Here is a 17,734-nt window from a genome sequence, read left to right as displayed (position 1 = left end):
TTTAAGCCTAGTCTAGGCTACAGAATGGGGTCTGATCTCTCAAACCGAACCGAACCAAATCAAACCAAACCAAAGATTAACTGCTTGGTTCTCTGGTCCTTGCATGCTCCCTCAAACGGGTCAAGAGATGCACAGTGTATGTAGAAAATAGGGTTTAATACAGAAGAAGCACTCCCAGGGGAGTGAATGGGCACTGACCAAGGGACCACAGCTCAGACTGACATTAGACGAAGATTGGGCACGTTCAGGGTACTTTGGTCATAGGTCAGATTTACATTAGGGAATAGGCTTTTTACAGGTTTTTGGTTTCTGGGGGTGGTTTTTCCAGGTTATTGACAACCCCAGTTGGATCAAGTAGAAAGGGAAGAGACAATAGTACTAATGCTTCAATCTGGGGGCTGGGCTGGGTGGGTGGGTGGGGGACACTGCTCAGGGCATCCTTAGGCCAGAGGTTGAACTCAGGCTCTTCTTTTGACCGCGGGGAAGAAGCTATCTTCTTACGGGCCTCAATCAAGATCTAAATCCTCCCCCTTTTCATACAGCTCTTTAAACCACAAGAGAACTGTGAGGCTTCCCTTCAGGGCTACTGGAGAAATGAGAAATGGGAGGTGGGGTTCAAAGCAGGTTATGAGGTAGGGGTCCATTACAACAGCTTCTAAGCACGTGAATGCATCTAGCTACCTAACAAATCTCTCACCAAAAAGACCCACGCTGTGTGTAAAGAGTCTAGAAATACCCTTTCTCTATTCCCCCTATATCAAAACATGCTTTACTATGGGATCTTTAGTACAGATGTTTCTCAAATATCTAGTTCAGTTTTGCACGGAGACATGCAGAATTTCAGACCCAGTCCCGGGATGTTTTCCCTCATTTCAACTCTCAAGACTTCCACGGAGTCGCCTGAGGAACACAGGAGTCTTGTTCCCTCGCAGAACCTGTGTGGGGACCACACAACACAAGGCAAGGCCCCAGGAACGTCCTTTTCTCTCTGGAACTAAATCCTTTGGTTTCTCCAGCATTTGTTTGCCCGAACCGAGGCAGGAGGGAAAACGCAGCTTTGGGGAATCCCGTTTGCCGCCGGGGATCTGCGTCTCCCGGGGAGCGTCCACGGCAAGGTGGAGGACGGAAAATGACTTTGGGGCCGAGCCGATAGCAGCCTCCTCCTACTGGGGTCTTGAGGGCTGTGCTAGCCGCTCGGCGGGACGGCCTGAGGATTCGCAGCTCTCGGGGCCGCACCGTCCTTCCGCCTCAGCTTCAGAGTCGCAGTCACCGCATCCACGGTTGAACCCAGCGCGCCTGCAGAAGCACCAGACGCCGGGGACTGGGGGAGGAGCGGGGAGAGCGAGGCCGGTGTGCATCCACACCGTGGTCTAGCAAACGCCGACTATCCCGTGTAGGCCGTGTAATGAGTGTCCGGAAGTGTACTGCGGATGCTCCAGTGGCGCAATCGGTTAGCGCGCGGTACTTATACAGCAGTGTGTGCGCGAGAGCGATGCCGAGGTTGTGAGTTCGAGCCTCACCTAGAGCATTGTTTTCAAATTTGAGGTAGAACCTTCTGAACACGTCACCCCCTTTCACGATGGTCTTTAACCTGGTTTAGAATTGGTCAGCTTTGTTGCTTAACAATTTTAGAATCCAGCAACGACTAACAGTTACGATGGACCTCTGCCTTCCCTACCTTGCTCTCCTACTCTGGCTTGGGGAAAATACAGTAGGATTATGGTAGCAGCTTCGGCTTCACTATTTTTTTTCCGGCACAAACAAAAAGTCACATGATAGCAGTTGTGGAATGGGAGGCTACAATCTGTTTTCAAACTTCCTGGAAATCTTGAACAAGTTTTAGATTGCCTAGTAACATCTAAAACTAGTTCAATGAAAGACCCTAGCCCTTCAGGCTTACACCCCCAAGCCTCAGGAAAGGAGAAACTTCAAGCACCAGGAAATGAGAAACTAAAAATCTAGTTCCAAGGGCAACCTGACTCAGCCACTACTCAATCACCCCTGTAACAATGTAACAATGTAAAGAGATTTCTATAAAGAGGTGTGCTCAACTGTGACTGGGAAAATTGCAAATGTTCCAGGGAGGACCACCGTGACCTGTATGTAAACTCCACTCCCGCCCTGATACCCCCTCTTGAGGTTTCAAGAAAAATGTGCACACTGATGTAACTGTATCCCCCTCTGTGATCACTCTGGAACCAGACAATGATTTTATGAAATTAGCTTCTAGACATAAATCAATCGAAATAACATTATATGGAAATTGTAATCTTGTGGGTTTTGTGGGTTTTTCCTTTAAAAGCCCTTATGGGGCTGCAGTAAGATGCGGCTCTTGCTCTTGGGAACAGAGAAGCCCTTCTATATAGAAGCTTCATTAAAATCCTCGGGACTGTTGCATCAACTGGACTGGAGTCTGGGTTCTTGGGGAGCCCACTTGTGACCCTGAAAACTTTGGGGTCCAACAATCGGAGGTTCCACCGAGATTGGGGTGCCCCCCGACCCCACTCTGACAATTGGAGGTAAACACGAGCTCGATCTACATTTTATGTTATTATGTCTTGTCCTTTGGTTGATTTGGCATTTGTATTCGGTGCTGACAGAAGTGTGCAGGACTTGTGTCTGGGACGTGTGTGGGAGAGCAGACGTGCTCAAGAGTTCCTGGGTCCCCACTCTCCTCCGGAGTGATCTGAAGAAGGAGAAGAGTCTCTCCTTCCTTGGGGGAGCGAGGCTGTTCGTGGCCACTTCCATTTGAATTTGTGTTTTTGCTTGTGGAGCCAAATCAACCACCGCGCGGATTGTGTCTTTGTCTGTTTCTGCTCTTTAATTTCCTCTCCATGGGGCAACAACTAACTACCCCCCTAAGTTTGACTTTAGATAACTGGAAGGATGTCCTCGCTCGGGCTCACAATGCCTCTCTGGACGTCAAGAAAAAGAAATGGATCACCTGTTCCTAGGAATGGCCGGCCTTTGGGGTCGGCTGGCCGAGGGATGGGACTTTTAACACTGACATCATTTCACAGGTGAAGGCTCAGATCTTTGACCAAGGACCACATGGACACCCGGATCAAGTGCCTTATATTTCGGTCTGGGAGAGTTTAGCTAGAGATCCACCTGTCTGGGTGAAGCCGTTTCTCACGGCTTCGCCTGCCCCAGTACGCTGGGACCCAGACCTCCCCCTCTCCCTTTTCAAACTCCACTTATACCCTTAGCTCTGCAGCCCTCAGCCCCGGCTGTTCCCCAACCGTTTCCCAGCTCTCCTACTTCCTCCCTTTACCCCCTTAAGGAAATCCAGCGTAAAGAATCTAAAGAAAAGAAACCCCGGATCTTACTAGGGGACCAGGAGGATCTGCTCAGATGGAATCAGCCTCCCCCCCTTACGCTGATCCGCCAACACGAGAAAGGGAGTCAGTCCTCAAAGAGGGTTGTGGGGGCGAACTCTCCGGGCAGAGAGCAAGCACTCTCCTCGCCGGGATCTCCCCCGACCCCCAGCAGCCGTCTCCGCTCCTGCCGGGAGAAGGCGGGGGACGCAGACACGGACAGGGGGACGTCACAAGTCCTTCCCCTTCGCTCGGTAGGTGGACAAACACAATACTGGCCGTTCTCCGCCTCGGATCTCTATAATCCGTCCTTCTCCCAGAACCCCCAAGTTTTAACTGGTCTAATAGAGTCCATTCTCCTCACCCACGCCCCCACCTGGGAAGATTGTAACCCATTATTACCGGCCCTCCTCACACCGAAGAGAGACAGCGTGTCGCCCTAGAGGCTCGTAAGAACGTGCCGGGGGACGATGGCAGGCCCACTCGCTGCCAAATGAGATCGAGGAAGCCTTCCCCCTGACGCGCCCCGACTGGGATTTCAACACCCCTGGTGGTAGCGAACGACGTCTCCAAGGGGCAGGTAGACGCGCCACCAATTTGGCTAAGGTACTGTGCTATAGTACAAGGGACAGAGGAAACTCCGGCAGGGTTCCTAGAAAGACTGATGGAGGGATACCGCATGTACACTCCCTTCAACCCCGTGGCGCCGGACAGGCAGGCCTAGGTTATAATGTCCTTTATTGGACAATCGGCCCCGACATCCGCACTAAGCTACAGCGGCTGGAAGGGCCCCAGGGATATACCTTGCCAGACCTAGTGAAGGAAGCTGAAAAGATTTATAACAAAAGGGAGACGCCAGAGGAAAAAGAAGAGAGGTTACGCAGAGAACAGGAACAGAGAGAGGACTTCAGAGACAAAAAGAGAAATAAAGAATTATCTAGAATCCTGGCCACCGTAGTCTCAGGGACAGGGCAGAATAGGCCTAGGCAGAACAGGAACCTGGGAAACAGAAGGAAGCTGCCGCTGGAACAGGACCAATGTGCCTACTGTAAAGAAAAGGGACACTGGGCCAGGGATTGTCCAGTCCTTACCCAGAAGACAAAAGCGCGCAAGCCTGTCCGGTTGCTGTCCTTGGAAGAAGATTAGGTGAGTCAGGGCCAGGAGCCTCCCCCTGAGCCCCGGGGAACTCTTAAAATGGGAGGCCAACCAGTGACATTCCTGGTTGACACAGGGGCCCAGCATTCGGTCCTTACCCAGACCAAAGGGCCCTTGAGTACCAAAACATCATGGGTCCAGGGAGCCACCGGAGGAAGGCTATATAAATAGACTTCAGAGAGAGACGTCCACTTACCCACGGGAAAAGTTACTCATTCATTCTTGCTGGTACCAGACTGTCCATACCCATTATTGGGAAGAGATCTCCTCTCCAAGGTAGGAGCCCAAATTCATTTTCAAGAAAAGGGGGTCTCTGTTATAAACCCAAAGGGTCAGCCCCTCCAGGTACTGACCCTGAGATTGGAGGATGAGCACCGGCTTCATGAAGCTCCTCCAAAACCCCTCCGAATAGACCCCAAATGGCTCACCAATTACTCCTTGGCATGGGCAGAAACAGCAGGCATGGGACTGGCCACCCAGCATGATAACTCTAAAGTCTACCACCACCCCCTTGTCCATCCGCCAATATCCTATGACCAAGGAGGCGAAGGAAGGGATAAGACTTCATATCCAGAGACTCTTACAATTGGGCATTTTGAAGCCCTGTCAATCAGCATGGAATCCTCCCTTGCTGCCGGTCAAGAAACCTGGTACAAATGACTATAGGCAGGTCCAGGACCTGAGAGAGGTAAACAAAAGGATGGAAGATATTCATCCTACTGTACCTAACTCTTACAATTTGCTCAGCACCCTGCCTCCAGGACGTATCTGGGTACACCGTACTTGATTTAAAAGATGCCTTTTTCTGTTTGAGATCGAGCCCTCAGAGCCAGAATCTTTTTGCCTTTGAATGGAAAGGTCCAGAGTCTGGGTACTCGGGACAGTACCTAAACCAGGCTACTGCAGGGATTTAAAAATTCCCCCACCTTGTTCGATGAGGCTCTACATACCAGGACCTGGAGGACCTTGAGTTAACCACCCAGATGTGACCCTCCTCCAATATGTAGATGACCTGCTCCTGGCAGCTGAGACGGAACAAGGATGCCTTCGAGGTACCGGGGCCCTGTTAAAAAGACAGAGAGAGCTGGGATATCGGGCCTCAGCCTAAAAGGCCCAAATCTGCCAGCGAGAAGTGACTTACTTGGGGTATCTTCTACGAGGGGGCCGGAGATGGCTGACCGAGGGACGCAAACAGGCCGTGGCTCTCATACCTCCGCCCTATAGTGCTAAGAAGCTGAGAGAGTTCCTAGGGAGTGCAGGCCTCTGCCGCCTCTGGATACCGGGGTTCGCAGAAATGGCAGCCCCGTTATACCCCCTCACAAAGGCCAATGCTCCCTTCACCTGGGGAGAGAAGGAACAACAAGCCTTTGATAACATCGAGAAGGCTTTATTGTCAGCCCCCGCGTTGGGCCCCCGCCCCCCGGACATGAAAAAGCCATATGCAGATAAACGAGGAGGTATAGCAAAAGGAGTCCTAACCCAACAACTGGGCCCCTGGAAAAGACAGGTAGCCTACTTTTCCAAGAAACTGGATAATGTAGCGTCAGGATGGCCTCCTTGCCTCCGCATGATAGCCGCGGTAGCAACCCTGGTCAAGGACTCTGATAAGATCACACTGGGACAACCTGGCCCCACATGCTATAGAGACAGGGATCCGACAGCCCCCTGACCGGTGGCTCTCAAATGCGAGAGTCACCCACTACCAGGCTACATTGCTGAACCCTGAGCGGATGGATCCGTTTTGGGACCCTCGCTTCCCTCAACCCAGCCCCTCTGCTCCCTGAGAGAGGAGCAGAAACTGCGATGGCGCACGACTGCCACCTAGTGTTGGCCGAGACTCACGGCACTCGAGAAGATCTGACAGATCAGCCACTTCCGAGACCGTAGACTTCACTTGGTTCACAGAGTAGCTCACAGGAGTAGCTTCCTGCATCAGGGAGAACCGAGGGCAGGTGCAGCCGTGGTGGATGGCACCACCGTGATCTGGGCAAGGGCTCTAACCCCTGGGACCTCGGCCCAGCGGCCTGAACTAGTGGCCCTCACACAGGCCCTGAAGGCAGCTAGAGGTAAGGCAGCTAATATTTATACTGACCACTGGTATGCGTTTGCTACTGCGCATGTCCATGGGGAGATAGATCGCAGGAGAGGATTACTAACATCTGTGGGAAAGGACATTAAAAACAAGCAAGAGATCTTGGATCTCTTAGAAGCCCTTCATCTGCCCAAGAGACTGAGTATTACACATTGACCAGGACGCCAGAAAGGAGATGACCCGGTAGCCCGGGGAAACAGAATGGCCGATGAAAGAGCCAAGGCCGCTGCTCTAGGTGAACAGATACTCACCCTAAAAGAGCCTAGAGAGCAGCCCCAAACCCCAGGATATAAATACTCAGATAGAGATCTGGACATTGTTCAACAGAGAGGGGTGCAATATGATAAACAAGAAGGAGCTTGGAGACTTCAGGACAAAACAGTCCTACCCCAAAAGATGGCTAGCATGCTAGTGACTGACCTCCACCGCCTGACCCACCTAGGACACAAAAAGCTCAGAGAGCTACTACATAGGGAAGAACAGTTTTATTTCATACCTAACCTAAGCTCCCTGATTAAGCAGGTTACGGGATCCTGTGTGCCTTGCGCCAAGGTAAATGCCAGTCGTCGGACATTGCCAGAAGGAGTCAGAGTTCGAGGATCCTGCCCAGGAACAAACTGGGAGGTGGACTTCACTGAGACCCGCCCAGGACGATATGGAGCTAAATATCTCTTAGTCTTTATTGACACGTTTTCGTTATGGGTGGAAGCTTTCACGACAAAGAAAGAAACGGTACAGGTGGTGGTCAAGAAGATCTTAGAAGAGATTTTTCCCTGTTTTGGCCTGCCCAAGGTAATAGGGTCAGATAATGGCCCTGCCTTCGTTTCCCAGGTAAGTCAGTTGGTGGCCAGAATTTTGGGGCTGAGGTGGAAATTACATTGTGCTTATCGACCCCAAAGTTCAGAACAGGTAGAACCTACCAATAGAACCCCCAGAGAGACCCTCACTAAATTAGCGATAGAGAATGGCACTAGAGACTGGGTCAAACTCCTCCCCATGGCCTTTTTCCGGGTTTGGAACACCCCTGCCTGCTTTCTTTGGATTAACCCCCTATGAAATCCTCTATGGGGGCCCTCCCCCAATAGCAGACTTATTGGGACCTGACATAGATTCCTTTGCTACATCCCCCAGTCTCCAGGCGCACCTAAGGGCCCTACAGCTCATCTAGAACCAAGTCTGGAAACCGCTAGCAGCTGTGTATCAGTCCAAACCACCTAGTGTGCCTCATCCTTTCCAGATTGGAGACTGTCTACGTTTGCAGACATCAGACTAAGACCCTGGAACCTCGCTGGAAGGGACCTTACACCATATTGCTGACCACCCCAACAGCTGTCAAGGTTGACGGGATTGCTGCTTGGATCCACGCCTCCCACATCAAGTTGGCACCTGCTGAGGTCAACGAGGACCCTACGACCCCGAGATGGAAGCTTCAGCAAACTCAAAACCCTCTAAAGCTCAAAATTGTGCGTGCCTGACACTGATCTTCATAATGGAGATGACTGGGACACTGTCTATAAACAACCCCCATATACCAGGAACAACTATCTGGACCCTAACTGTTGCGGGTACTGATGTTGTTCTGGCTACTAAATCTTTCATCAGCCCATACGGAGTTGGATGTCCAAATGAAATGGAAGTAGACCTCAAAAAGATCCTCGAAACTCTAGGTGAAAAGATTCATTGGACTGGTGATTGGTATGTTTGTCCTGGGAACAAAAACACCTGCCGCTCGGGATGTAAACTCCCCACAGCAATTCTACTGTGATAAATGGGGTTGCGAGACATCGTCTTTCGGTAGAGTAGCAGGAAGATGGGGCACAAAGCAAGGTAATGACCCCCTTTCAATTGAATGGAAAGATTGTGGGCGAATTTGCTATCCAGGCCGGGGTAAAAATCTCCGACTGAAATTTAATTATACAGACCCCTCCAATGTGCCAGGAACCTGGGGGTTACGGCATTACAACCCCACGGAATATGATTGGGGAGTCCTCATCACTCTTTCCCATCAATTCATGCCTTCAATCCCTCCACAAGTCTTGGGGCCGAATAAGATATTAGCAGAACAAGAGACACCCCACAGACCCATGGGGTCGACTCCCAGATCTACCCTGAGCCAGGGCATGGGAAAGAGAATGCTTAACCTAATAGAGGGAGCTTTTGAGATCATCAACCAAACCAAGCCTAGCCTAGCTGACCTATGCCTAGGGCAGCACCCCCTTATTATGAGGGAATTGCCATTGTTGGGAATTACACCATCGTTGAGGCTTCCACTTGTCACTGGAACGCAATCCCTAAACTAACCCTAACTGAAGTTAACAGAACGGTAGGCCTTTGTATTGGGCAGCCTACAGGACCGCAAGCGAGCCTCTGTAATAAGACCATCCCAACTTCCAAAATACAAGGACCATACATTGTCCCACCTAAAGACTCATGGTGGGCCTGCACCACTGGGCTGACTCCTCGTGTAACCATTGAAGTCCTTAAAAGGATAGAAAGAGGGGGATGCTTCTGTGCCATGGTGCAGATCATCCCCAGAATATACTTCCACCCGGCAGGCACTCTTGAAAATTCTTATTCCAGCCACCCCACTCACTTTAAACGTGAACATGTGACTCTAACTCTAGCAGCTCTACTGGGGTTTGGAGTCGCTGTGGGGGTTGGGACTGGGACAGCAGCCTTGATTCGGGAGAAACAGCATTATTCAACTCTCCAGGCTGCAGTTGACGAGGGTCTCCGAGCATTGGAACAATCGGTTTCGAAGTTAGCACAGTCTTTTACCTCCCTGTCAGAAGTAGTACTCCAAAATAGAAGGGGATTGGATTTATTATTCCTAAAAGAGAGTGGCCTCTGTGTTGCCTTAGGAGAAGAATGCTGTTTTTATGTAGACAATTCAGGAGTGGTCAGGGACTCCATGGGAAAGCTTCGAACTAGATTGGATAAAAGACAGAAAGATCGAGAAGCCCAACAAGGCTGGTTTGAAGGATGGTTTAATAGGTCCCCATGGGTGACAACCCTGCTGTCTGCGATCATGGGACCCCTGGTTATTTTACTCCTGCTTTTAACCTTTGGCCCATGCATTTTAAAAATGATACTGCAATTTATACGGGGAAGATTATCTATTGTACAGTCCCTTGTTCTAACCCAACAATACCAAGCTTTAAAGGTCACTGAATAAATTTTAAGATTAAAATTTGCCAAAAGAAAATGGGGGAATGAAAGACCCTAGCCCTTCAGGCTTACACCCCCAAGCCTCAGGAAAGGAGAAACTTCAAGCACCAGGAAATGAGAAACTAAAAATCTAGTTCCAAGGGCAACCTGACTCAGCCACTACTCAATCACCCCGGTAACAATGTAACAATGTAAAGAGATTTCTATAAAGAGGTGTGCTCAACTGTGACTGGGAAAATTGCAAATGTTCCAGGGAGGACCACTGTGACCTGTATGTGAACTCCACTCCCGCCCTGATACCCCCTCTTTAGGTTTCAAGAAAAATGTGCACGCTGATGTAACTGTATCCCCCTCTGTGATCACTCTGGAACCAGACAATGACTTTATGAAATTTGCTTCTAGACATAAATCAATCGAAATGACATTATATGGAAATTGTAATCTTGTGGGTTTTGTGGGTTTTTCCTTTAAAAGCCCTTATGGGGCTGCAGTAAGATGCGACTCTTGCTCTTGGGAGCAGAGGAGCCCATCTGTACAGAAGCTTCATTAAAATCCTTGGGACTGTTGCATCAACTGGACTGGAGTCTGGGTTCTTGGGGAGCCCACTTGTGACCCTAAAAACTTTGGGGTCCAACATTCAAGATTTCCAGGAAGTTTAAAAACAGACTTCTTTCCTGCTTCTGTAAATCTAATAATATACTTTTTAATGTTGTGATACATTAGAACTTGAGAATAAAGTGTGAAGTAGTTGTGCCAGCCTACCATTTGAGATATTGAGGCAAGAGGATCAGCCCCAGGTACATGGCAAAATCCTGTTTATTTTCCTGTTTATTTTATTTCTTTACTCACTAGAGTAAAGCAATATCTGGTGTATATACCTTTAGTTCAGGCAGAATGAGGTTAGAGTGCTCGCTCATAAGTGGATATTAGGGATAAAGTACAGGGTAACCAACCTACAAGCCCCAGCCCCTGAGGAACCAGGTAACAAGGAGGACCCAAAGAGGGATGCGTGGATTTCCCTGGGGAAAGGAAATTGAAGAGATCTCCTGGGTAAACTGAGGACAGGGGAGGGAGAGATGGAGGGATGGGAACTTGAGGGAGCTGGTTGGGCGGGCTGGGTGCCTAGGCCTGGGGGAGGGGGAGACAAGCTTTCAGGGTTAGGGAGAAACCTGGCACCAGAGAAACCCCCAGGAATCCACAAGGATAACCCCAGCTAGAACTACTAGCATTAGTGGAGAGGGAGTCTGAACTGACCATCCGCTGTAATCAGATTGGTGACCACCCTAATTGTCACAGAGATACTCTATGCAGTAACTGATGGAAGCAGATGCAGGGATCTACAGCCAAGCACTGGGCTGAGTTCCGGGAGTCTTTCAGAAGAAAGGGAAGAAGATTGTATGATCCAGGGGGGGTCATGACAGGGAACCCACAGAGACAGCTCATGGACTCTGGACCAACAGAGAGCCTCCATGGGACCGACCTAGGCCCTCTACATGTGACAGTTGTGTAGCGTGGTCTCTTTGTAGAGCTCCTAGCAGTGAGATCAGGACCTGTCCCTGGCCCTTAGCTGGCTTTTGGGAACCTGTTCCCCTTGCTGGATTACCTGGCCCAGCCTAGGGGAGGAGCTCGGTCCTGCCTCGATTTGGCATGCCAGGCTTTGCTCAAGTCCATGGGAGGCCCGCCCCTTTCTAAATTTGGAGGAGTGGAAGGGGATGAGGGGATTGGGAGGGGAAACTGTGGTCCGTATATAAAATAAATGGAAAAAAGTTATTTAAATAAAATAAAAATAATAATGATAATGATAATAATAATAATAATAATAATAATAATAATAATAATAATAATAATACAAAAGCTTGGTTAAATGGAATGGCTTCCCAGGGGAAATTATATGCCCCTTTCCTCTCCTTAACCCTTTGGCCATAAACGACCCAGAGGTTAGGGAGGTAGAAAAGCAGCCGAGTCCAGGGAGCTGTCCTCCAGGTGGAAGGATGTGGTGGTAAACTCCGCTCCCAGTGTTCCGCCCGAGTTAAATTGTGGAAGTTCAGACTAAGAACGCGGTTCCTGGGGGGAAAATCGCCTTCACTAGGAACTCTTCCCTAACAGATATGAGGAACACAGTCCCGGTGTAGTAAAGACTTGACAAGAATAACTTGCTGATGGTTTTTTCTTCATGAAAATACGTTTCTTTAAAAAGCTTTCCGGTGCAACATACAAAAGCAGGGGAGTTTACCTTAAAGTATGAGGTATCACATCCATAGCCTACTCGCCTAATTATGATGATGATGATGATGATGATAATAATAATAATAATAATAATAATAATAATAATAATTGGTTTTTCTGAGACAGGGTTTCTCTGTGTAGCCCTGGCTGTCCTGGAGCTCTGTAGACCAAGCTGGCCTCGAACTCACAGAGATTACCTGCCTCTGCTGGGACTAAAGGCGAGCACCAGCACCACCATGCTCAGCTTGTAATTAAAATTTTTTGTATGAGTCCCATTTTTTTAATTTATGTGACAGAAAAATGAAAACTTAACAAAATGCATATTGAAAACACCAGAGTAAGAAAAGTATTAAGATATATTTAAATCAAAATTTTAAGTGCTAAAAGTGCTAGCAGTGTTTGCTTACAATTAATTCTTAAAGCAGCATTTGACTGTTTACAAACACAACAGCAGGTGATAAAAATCTACATCTTTCGATTGCTTATGGTTCACACTACTACAAATCTGTGTGTCTCAAACCGAGGTTCAGGAAGCTTACCTTAAGGTGTAGAGAGGTTGTCATTACTCAGTAGATGGAAAAATCACAGTCTCAAGAAAAATGTTACAGAAAACCTTTATACTGCACTGACGAGAAGTCGAGTTGACTTAAGGCAGTGAGTCAATATCTGTTCTTCAGTGACAGGCTGTGCGGTTCCTTCAGAAGAGCAAGGAAGGCTGTGAGTTTGAAGGTTGGATCAGTCTAGTTACGTTCTCAGTCAGAAATACCCCAGTCTGCCAGTCCTCGCTAGTGTCCCATTTTGTGATTGTAATCACTTTCTGAACGGTATCTTTTCCGCCCCTGTTCTTTACTTTCTATATTGTGGTCAAAACGAGCTTTTGAAGCAGAAACGTGTTCCGTTTGCTTCATCCCTCACGAAACACGCAGAGCGCCCGCATGTCAATAATAATTGATTTATCCTTCACAATTTGGCATCTTCTCTTTATCAAAGCTGTTGTTTTAACTTCAGTACAGTGGCTGTGCCTTAATTTACTGATATTTCAGCCAGCAATTGCAACTCTACAGTTACCAGCCTGTTTCTTTAGCAGCGGCCTGGATGCTCAGGCCATAGCCTGGAGGGAGTTCTGTTCCCCCAAGTACTGGCTCTGTCACTTTGGTTAAAGGTAGCTTTAGCTATAGCTCTATCATTCTACGTACAAATAAGACTCAAGATTCAAAGGCTGGGGTGAAAACCTGCTAGCTCAGAGAGGCTGGGCTGCAACTAGATAACCTTCTCTTCTTTCTGACATCTCCGAAGGACCTGTGCTTCCACTTTGCCAAACTAGATTTCCACGAAGTTTGAAGACAGATTCTATCTTCCTATTCCACCACGTGACTCTTCATTTACACTGGAAAAAATAGTGAAGCCAAAGCTGCTATCATAATTCTACTGTATTTTTCCCCAAGTTTGAGTGCAAGGCAGGGAGAGGCCGAGGTCCATCATAATTGTTAGTTGTTGCTGGATTCTGAAATTGCTAAGCAACAAAGCTGGCCAATTCTAAACCTGGTTAAAGACCATCACGAAAGGGAGGAGGGGGCTTGTTCAGAAGGTTCTATCTCGAATTTGAGAACAGCGCTCCAGTGAGTGCACACATGTGGTTGTACACATACTTCCAGCTAACTGATTGCACCACTGGAGCATCCACAACATACTTCCAGTCACTCATCACACAGCCTACACGGAACATCCAGTGTTTGCTAGACCACGGTACTGGTGCACACCGGACATGCATTCAGATTCTCTCTTCTATCTCTTGTATTCTGTTGGTGATGTTTGTATCTGTAGTTCCTGTTCACTTACCTAGATTTCCCATTTCTAGAATTTCCACAGTTTGTGTTTTCTTTATTGCTTCTATTTCCATTTTTAGGTCTTGGATAGTTTCATTCATTTCCTTCAACCATTTGTTTTTTCTTGGCTTCTTGACATTCTTTAAGGGATTTATTGATTTTCTCCATTTTTTTATTGTCTTCCTTGATTTCTTTAAGGGATTTATTCATGTCCTCTTTAAGGACCTCTATCATCTTCATAAAGGTGGTTTTAATGTCGTTTCCTTCAGCTGTGTTGGAGTATTCAGGGCTTGCTGTAGTGGAATGAGCTCTGGTTTTACAGGTAAAGTAGCATCATTACAGGAGCAATCACTCACCTTAGGTTTGATTTTGTCCATACATATGGCGGAATTTTGCTCCCTGCTGCATCCTTCTAGGGTAAGACTAAAATCAATTACTTCCCTTTATATTAGCCCACAGCCTGGCAAATCCAACAATGAGGTGGTTTGTCGTAATTATTAATATTGCCCTCTAATGGGACAGGCTTCTAAATAATGAAGTTGACTTACGTGTGTGCATGGTATTGTGAGTTCAAACAGGAAAACGTTAAAGATGGGTATAGAAAAGAACACCTTGCTTCCAAAGCAAAACACCATTAGAGAGTTAACAGAAAAAGTCAAAAGAAATGATGGCCAGTGTTGAGAATATTGGAAAACATTTCATGAACAAATTTGTGAAAGTAATCTTCCTGGTGGTGCCATAATATTAACATGTGGAACTGGAGTGATAAAAGAGTTTTTATTTTTCTTTCCTTTTCTTCTTCTTCTTTTTTTCCCCTGGGACAGTGTTTTTCTATGTATCCCTGGCTGTCCTGGAATTCCCTTTGTAAACCAGGTTGGGTTTGAACTAAGAAATCTGCCTGCCTCTGTTTCCCGAGTGCTGGCATTAAAGGTGTGAGCCATCAGGCCTGGCTTTCATGGTTTTTCTTGACACTTTGAAAAAGTACTTCCATTTGTCTAAGCTTTTTAGAGACACAAAATGAAACCTCAGGGGAGACCCACCCCAGGGCTGTCTCGTGCCGAACATGGGGACAGAGACGCTTCAGCATTTGTGAGGAAACAGCCCGTAGACTGGTCCCCAGTATTTCTGGTATCAGAGTTGAGATTGTTTCCTTTTAAAGAAATCACTTAGTATACCCCAGTGAACTGCAGGGCTGGGGGATTCAGGGGAAGGAGTCCCAGGTCGTATTTGCACTTTCAGGATTCCTGTGGTTCTCAGCTCGAAGGAAGCACCGCACAGACATCCGTTGTCATCATCACATGTCAGGAAGCTGCAGTCGGCCTCTGAAGTGCAGCTTTCCTTATTCCTCCTTAGCTATTACGTTCGCTTGGCTCAGAAGTTATCCCAGCAGTCAAGTTTCTCCAGACCCGTCCTCCTCTGCCCACAGTGCCAAGGTATGACCCAGCTCAGGGACCCTCTTCTGAGTCACAGAATAGGTGGTCACTGCCTCTTCCTCCTCGGGTCCTTCTTTAAACTCCGGCACAGAACTGTTATGGAGATTACAGAGGATTGTGTCTTCTGACTAAGTTCCAGCCAGGGATCTGAACAGATGAGAGTCACCTTGCTGTATCTATACCACAGGCACTTCAAGGTCATTGGTGTATTTGGTACTTTTATTCCTTGAACACTAAACTACAAATGGGACTCAAAATCTTGATTGGCTCACCACCCCACTTCAAAAAGCCAAGAGCCTCATATTCAGCTTGAAGGGAACCTGTACAACTCATCTGCCTTCGGGATGCTTCTCTCTGTCGCATGCTGTCCCACCTAGGAGGGCCTTTCCATGCCAAGTACTGTAAACAACTGTGGGCACAGGGCTAACACACAGGTGAGAGGAGCATCCCTAATCCAGAAGTGAGAGCAGTGCTTGGCTGGCCTGGGAGGAGGCTTCTGGTCACTGGTCCTGTCCTGGGTGGAGCCTCTTGGCCACTGTCCTGGTCTAGGAGGAGGCTCCAGGTCACTGTTCACCCTATTTTTCAGATGTGAATCAATGAGCATTACTAAGTGATATACTTTGCACAAAAAAGAGGCTAAAAACTCTTGTGCCATAAATAAAAGAATGAAGAACTCTGAGATCTACTGTGATACCCTTGAAGTGACCGTGAATTGGGCTTGGGATTCAGCATCTGAAGATTATTAAGAGAGCATTTTGAAGAAGGAGTGGAGAGAATGTATGAACCAGAGGAGTAATGGAGTTTTGTGGTGGGTCTCTTTCCTTCAGGAGTGACATGTCCTGTCTTAGTTAGGGTTTCTATTGCTGGGATGAAACACCACAAACAAAGCAAGTTGGGGAGGAAAGGATTTATTTGGCTTACACTTCCACATTGCTATTCATCACTGAAGGAAGCCAGGAGAGGAACTCAAAAGGGACAGGAACCTGGAGGCAGGAGCTGATGCAGAGGCCGTGGAGGGATGCTGCTTACTGGCTTGGTCATCATGGAGGCTGAGCCTGCTTTTGTATAGAACCCAGGGCCATCTGCCCAAGGGTGACACCACCCAGAAAACAAACAAACAAACAAACAAACAAACAAACAAACAAAAAACCCAAATACCCTACAGCAGGATCTTATGGAGGCATTTTCTCAATTTAGGTTTTGCCTTTCAGTTAGCTCTGGCTTGTGTCAGGTTGAATGAAAGCAGCTGGTGCATGGCCGTTGGCCACCATGAAGCAGCGACTGTGTGTCCCACAGAGTAACTTCGGCTAAGTCACAGCAGTGAAGTAAGTGGATTATATAGTGGCAGCTTGCCCTGGGGTACTGGTAATGAGCCACTTACAGTGTCGGGGTGGGGGGGGGTGGGGGGTGGGGTTGTGGTTGTTTTCACACCTTCCCCTGAGATTCTAGTCTCCACTTCTTCCTGCCCTAGCTGCATATTGGCTTGGGGAGTACACAGGAGGCAGAATGAATGTAAGAGCCAGAGGGGACAGGACACCAAGGAAACAAAGCCTTCTAAATCAACATGATCTACATCAAAGCTCACATGGACTCACAGAGGCTGAGGCAGCATGCACAGGTCTGCACAGGTCTGCACAGGCCTGCACAGGCCTGCACAGGTCTGCACTGGCCTGCACTGGCCTGCACAGGCCTGCACTGGCCTGCACTGGCCTGCGCAGGCCTGCACAGGTCTGCACAGGTCTGCATCAGGTCCTCTGCATTTATAGTGTGGGATTCCTGAAAGTGCAAACAAGTGGGTCTCTGACTCTTTTGTGCCTTCTATTCGACTCATTTCCTTCTGTTGGTTTGTCTCATCTAACTTTGATGTGATGGTTCTTGTTTTGTCTTACTATATTTTATTTTATTATGTTTAAAAAGGAAATAAATGAATGAATGAGGGCCTAGCCATGAGGCTGAGGGTAAACAGCTGAACTGCTGCTGTTGTACCTGCTGGGAGAGGAAGGATTGGTTTTCTTCAGTGGAGTGACAGGTGGGATAACAGCCAATCCAGGGCTGGCTTCATGTTCAGGAGTGGTTGACCAACAAAATGATGAACTCCATAGTGGTGTGTGTGTGTGTGTGTGTGTGTGTGTGTGTGTGTGTGTGTGTGTGTGTGTGTTTATTGGTTTTATTTGGTTATAGTTTTTTTTTTTTTGTGTGTGTGTGTGTGTTGTGTTTTGGGGGTTTTGTTGTTGTACTGGGTTTTTGGTTTGTTTTTGAGAAAGAACTGAAGTTTGGTGGTTAGGTGAGGCACCCGCCCTACTCCATTTTGTTTCTGGGACACCATTTTAAGTCTGTAGCTAAGCTTCTGTTAACTGTAGAACTTAAGTTTCAGAGCTGGGCTGTGCCCCACCTCATAACCATGAAATGTTCTGTAACCAACATTCCAAGATTTCCTTAACGGCTTTATAAACTCTTAACTGCTTGGTCTCTCTTCTATAACCACACTGGCTGGAAAAGATCCTCCACCTTGAGGTT

At 47.8% G+C, this 17,734-nt stretch overlaps 2 long non-coding RNA genes and 1 other non-coding gene across 4 annotated transcripts; 2 read left to right on the top strand and 1 right to left on the bottom strand.

Moving 5' to 3' along the window:
* Positions 1-1,432: 1,432 nt before the first annotated feature.
* On the top strand, positions 1,433-1,528 carry Trnai-uau (transfer RNA isoleucine (anticodon UAU)). The gene is made up of 2 exons: positions 1,433-1,470; positions 1,493-1,528. It is a non-coding gene; the product is annotated as a tRNA-Ile (tRNA).
* A 2,254-nt stretch (positions 1,529-3,782) lies between these two features.
* LOC143273425 (uncharacterized) lies at positions 3,783-10,305 on the top strand. Of its 2 annotated transcripts, none has more exons than XR_013051513.1 (3): positions 3,783-3,923; positions 7,087-7,395; positions 7,802-10,305. It is a non-coding gene; the product is annotated as an uncharacterized LOC143273425 (long non-coding RNA). The 2 variants fall into 2 exon arrangements; XR_013051512.1 differs by having other exon boundaries at positions 7,696-10,305.
* On the bottom strand, positions 3,793-16,317 carry LOC121829692 (uncharacterized). The gene is made up of 3 exons (XR_013051514.1): positions 12,498-16,317; positions 5,614-5,813; positions 3,793-5,535 (listed from the first exon to the last, which is right to left on the bottom strand). It is a non-coding gene; the product is annotated as an uncharacterized LOC121829692 (long non-coding RNA).
* Positions 16,318-17,734: the final 1,417 nt, after the last annotated feature.

The sequence above is a fragment of the Peromyscus maniculatus genome, chromosome 5 (genome assembly GCF_049852395.1).
Source record: "Peromyscus maniculatus bairdii isolate BWxNUB_F1_BW_parent chromosome 5, HU_Pman_BW_mat_3.1, whole genome shotgun sequence".
Lineage (NCBI taxonomy): Eukaryota > Metazoa > Chordata > Mammalia > Rodentia > Cricetidae > Peromyscus > Peromyscus maniculatus.
This window is presented reverse-complemented; position numbering and strand designations above follow the sequence as displayed.